The 4982-nt window shown below is 44.4% G+C and overlaps 2 non-coding genes across 2 annotated transcripts; both read left to right on the top strand.

Annotated features, from left to right (window-relative positions):
* trnas-uga (transfer RNA serine (anticodon UGA)) lies at positions 1-82 on the top strand. The gene has a single exon. It is a non-coding gene; the product is annotated as a tRNA-Ser (tRNA).
* A 3536-nt stretch (positions 83-3618) lies between these two features.
* trnas-aga (transfer RNA serine (anticodon AGA)) lies at positions 3619-3700 on the top strand. Its single transcript has one exon. It is a non-coding gene; the product is annotated as a tRNA-Ser (tRNA).
* The last annotated feature ends 1282 nt before the right edge of the window (positions 3701-4982 follow it).

The following is a 4982-nucleotide window of genomic DNA, read 5'->3' as shown; positions in this document are numbered from 1 at the left end:
GTAGTCGTGGCCGAGTGGTTAAGGCGATGGACTTGAAATCTGGTGGGGACTCCCCGCGCAGGTTCAAATCCTGCCGTCTACGGCGGCTGCCGCACATTGTAGTGTGCCTGCGCGGCAGAGGCGAAGTGCCGCTTCTCCTTTTCTGGTACTATAAAAACGCTAAATCGCTTGGACCCGCTGCCATGGAAATCAATTCTTCAGATAACCACACATTTTGCGTTCGCACGTCTGGTGCTCTACTTATGCCTTTGAAAATCGGATCAATAAAGCTCAAAGAACCGACAAGATAGGTGCTCGTAAAGCACGCAGTAAAGAATTCTTATCAGCGAGGGTTTCAGTGGGTTAACTGAGGAGAAGGCGTGATCGCTAATTGTTGAGTTTTTATTTGGTGTTAGAAACACTCTTACTGTGCATGAAGTGCAACAAATGTAGCCACAGAAATTGCATCGTGCTTTCATTTATGCTATTGCAGACACCAACGTTGCCTAGATAGAAAACCGAAAAAGCCGTGGGTTTGCTTGCCAGTCTGAAGGATCTCTCTTCGAATCTCTATCATTTGTCAATGGAAGTAAAAGGCGCTGCAATCTGATACGTTCACATTCAAACCCTCAGCTGTTGTTCGACTTTATTTCTTGACTAATTACAACTGAGTGTCGCATGAGCAGTTACGTAAACTTGTCTGCTATATTTGAACACAAATGCCGTTCTTCAATTAAAACTAACAGTACATTGTCAGGGACATTCAGTTATATACAAACAAGAGACAGACAAGAGAATATTTCTACCTTTCATGTGGACTACGTGTTGACTTACTGATCGGAATAATTGAAATGTTCGGGTTCATAGCCGATGCAGTGCGTGCTAATTAGAACAGCAACGCTGGGCTCTCAGCACCGTACTGAGCCCAGGTGCAGTTCATTTACATGAAGGAAATCTTGTACTGGGTACGATTACACCCACATACAGTAAGTAGCACAGGCTACTTAGGGAGTAGCCTGATGCGTTTAAAAGTGACCCGAGCCAGGCAGGAGCCGAACCTACAATCTCCTGATCCGTAGTCAGACGCGTTATCCATTGCGCCACTGGCCCTGGTGTCACACTGCACGACTGCAACCCAGTGAGCTCAGCACTGCAACTAGTAAAACATTACCCCCGGTCCATTCTTTTCCAAAAGTGAGAAACACCTGTTTTCTACATTGTGTCTGTTTAAAACCATATCTCTTTAAACCAAACCAAGAGTTTGTCCTTTGCACTGATATTCTGATTCATTTCGATTTCAAAGAAAAAAAAAACACTTTCTTCCAAAGCATCATAAAATTGTCCCTTCTTCCAGACTCTACTTCTCTCTTGTAGTAGTACAGCAGACCTTTCCAGGTGAGCAGATCACAGAGTCCGAAATGAGCTTCCTCCATCCAGCAAAGTACCTGAACATGACTCTGTCATCATAAAAGCACCCCTGTAGTAAAGCAATTAAATCCGAAATCAAGAGGGCAATTGCCTACTGAAGTTCAAGAAGTCATCAATTTTAACCTAGCAACACATTAAAGGCTGCATCTATACAAGTACGATTCTAGAAATGCTCACCAGATTACGTTTTAAGAAGGAACTGCGGCTCAGGTTCCGCCGAGATCTAAACTCGGATGGCAGGATTCAGAGTCCAGAGTTTGGACGGGTGGCGCACAGAGGGTCCATATACTGTAGATCCCTCAGTGATCTTCCGCGTGTTCAAACCGCCAGCGTGTGACTCCCCTGTCCCCGTGACCTCATTGCTCTGCTCTCGCCTGTGTGCAACCGAGCCCGACTCATGGTAAAGTGGAAAAAAAATGCCCTCAACGTGTGATTTACTCTGGAGCGAGGACAGATGTCACCTTCTTATCATTGAACAGGATGTATGTGATGTGGCGACTAGGTTCAATTTTTTATCCTCTTTAAAAGATTAAGGACTGGGTGAGCCTGATTTACTACCCTTTCAGCTAAGAACCCGACGTGCGGACCGTTTAAGCTACGTAGACTCGGTCGTTTAACTCTTCTCCATTAGCAGGGTTAAGGTTAAAGAAAAAACATTGCTGACTTCTTTTTTGTTTTCCAGCCGCGAGCGCTGATTAGCAAGGTTTGCATTTCATGTTTTGCAAGTTGCATTCTAAGAAAAACAAGTCGTTCAAGACAGGAAATGAATACTTGCATTTAATTAAGTCTAGCCGTAGGCGGTTGTCCATAATGACCAGTCCTGTTCGAGAAGACAGAACAAAAAAAGGAACCGCTGGGATTCGGACCCGGGATCTCCTGTTTACTAGGCAGGCGCTTTAACCAACTAAGCCACAGCGCGCCAGGAGCTCTGTCCTTTTGCAGCCACTTGGACACACAACTCAGACACATCTGCATTCGCTGTGCGCTCCGCCTGCTCGCTGAGCAAGTTGCCACCTTTACATACAATAGCAACATCGACACCAAGAGAAAGGATGACAAATGGCTTTTAACTGGAACTTTTCATGTCCAAGGAGCTCAATGTGCTTTCCGTGTACAACAGGGCCACTGAACTCCACACCGGCCACTGAAGCACAGCAGTGGCTTGCTGGCTTGACATCTCCCAAGGAAGATGTTGAAATTGCATGTGGAACAGGAAAATGACCCTCGAGTACGAGGGAAAAAAAAGAAAAAGAAAATCTGGAGCGCGCCAACTCATGTCCGGACAGCCTGGTTTGAACAAAGTGTTCAAGTAGCATGGGAATGCGACCCCTAATCCTAGCTGGAGTTTGAGCGTCTGGTTCAGAGTTTGCTCAAGAGTTTACCTTTCACAGATGCGCAAAGATGAATGTTGAGGGTGCACGCTTCAAGGCGCCTTACAGTGCAGGGAGTGATTAGAGACGATTCGTGACGTGTGCTCGTTCCCATATACCGTACGCCCCGGGTTGCAGTGCTAGGATGACGTCCAATACCGCTTCGGCACGTAACGGCATTATATTCAAGTGCAGGACGTGAGGGTTTTATTTTGTTCGTTTTGTTCTGCTCTGCTTTGTTTTATTTTGCTTTCCATGGTGTTCGTAAGAACGTCAATAAAAAGGCGATTCCTGCGTCTAACACGAATATAAGAGCTATTTCAAGTGCGGCTTCTAAAATGCTTGTAGACATTTGTCTGTTGTTGATTGTTTTTTTGTGTCTAACAAAGTGCCATTTTCCTGTCCGGACGGGGAGACTTTATCATTCCCACATGAAGCAACCCTTAAGTCCTCTGAGGCGTGTCTGTCTGCAAGGTTTGTATTTTGGAAAGGTTTTTTTTTTTAACGGAGAACGACTTTGAAAAAGATTTCCGCCGGCGTCTCGCGATCCGTGTGTGATTGTAGCAAGAACATGGTGCGGCTTCTTAAATGCTTGTGGACATTTGTCTGTTGTTGATTGTTTCTTTGTGTCTAACAAAGTGCCATTTTCCTGTCCAGACGGGGAGGCTTTATCATTCCCACATGAAGCCACCCTTAAGTCCTCTGAGGCGTGTCTGTCTGCATGGCTTGTATTTTGGAAAGGTTTTTTTTTTAATGGAGACTGACTTTGAAAAATGTTTCCGCCGGCGCCTCGCGATCCATGTGAGATTGTAGCAAGAACGCAGCAACGGCGGTGCTCGCTGTAGTTGTGGCCGAGTGGTTAAGGCGATGGACTAGAAATCCATTGGGGTCTCCCCGCGCAGGTTCGAATTCTGCCGACTACGGTGTCCTCCTCACATCGTTGTGTGCTGGCGCAAGCAAGGAAAAGTGCCTTTCTTCTTTTCCTGGTGGTTTTAAAACGCGAGATCGCTTGTACCCGCTGCCTTGGAAAGAAATGTCTACATGTTTACTTGCACATTGTCTATTGTTTGTACATTGTCTTGATGCACTGTTTGCACTTTGTCTTGTTTTTTACACTTGTTTTACAATCGAGAGACCTTCTGTAAGTAAGAATTCCATTGTACCAGTACCGGTTACATATGGCAATAAAGTTCAAGTTCAAATGCTTCAGCGTCCGCAAACGGCATTTTGCAGCTGGAAGCAGATGGCGACGCTTTTTGCGGTCGCGTGTCTTGTGCCCCATTTCCGGCCTTTAACATCGAATCAATAAAGCTGTTAGAACCGACACCATAGGTGCTTTTCTTACAACTTTTGATCTGACTCAGTTTCGGAATGCAATTCCTGAACACTGCGAGAGACAACCTACAGATGCAGCCATTCAAAATGAGCGGTAAAAACCCGTAGTACAGTAACCAACCCGCAGGGCACCGTAGGGCACCGCGGTAAGTGATTGGCTGGTCAAAATGACCGACAGGGGCACTCGTGGTGCCTTTACTGTGCACCTTTACTAATGTCTTTACTGTGAACATTTCAATCCGCTTAGTTTTGAATATTTATATGGAATTTTACCACTAAAGGGAAATTTTAGTAGCTGAGCATAAAAAGAAGAGGAGCATAACGCATCTGAAGGTCATAAACGATATTAATTTAGGAACATAAACATTACTGTATGTACATAAACTGTACTGTGTATGGCTGGTCTTGATAGTTTAAAGAAAAAATACACACCAGTCTTCCATTTCTCCCTAAACATTTTAAGCATGAAAGTTTTATGAAACAGTACCCAAATATGTGATTGCTGTATAGAATGAATTTTAATTTTTAAAAATTATTTAACATGAAAATTAAGCTGTTTACATCTTCCGCCTGAGAACAGTCACCCGTTGCTACCCAACGCAGAAACACAGCCACTAACTAGCAAAGAGAGGACATTAGCTAGCCAATATGATAAAGAAATAAATGATTATTTTATTTCTTTTGCACATTTATTTGAACATTTCCATCGATTGTACAAGCACTTGGAAACTGTCCAATCCCTAGTTCATCAAGCATTTACCGGTCTGGTGCCGGTCTGTGTCTTCTAGGATATAATGCCAGCGAACTCTTGTTTTTATGTCCACTATAACTACGCTGGGCAAACGTTCCGAGGTCAAATTCTTCCAGCAC

This window comes from Atractosteus spatula, unplaced genomic scaffold, assembly GCF_055471065.1.
Source record: "Atractosteus spatula isolate fAtrSpa1 unplaced genomic scaffold, fAtrSpa1.hap1 Scaffold_4, whole genome shotgun sequence".
NCBI classification, from domain to species: domain Eukaryota; kingdom Metazoa; phylum Chordata; class Actinopteri; order Semionotiformes; family Lepisosteidae; genus Atractosteus; species Atractosteus spatula.
Note: the sequence above shows the minus strand (reverse complement) of the source record. Positions and strands in the feature narration are given on the sequence as shown.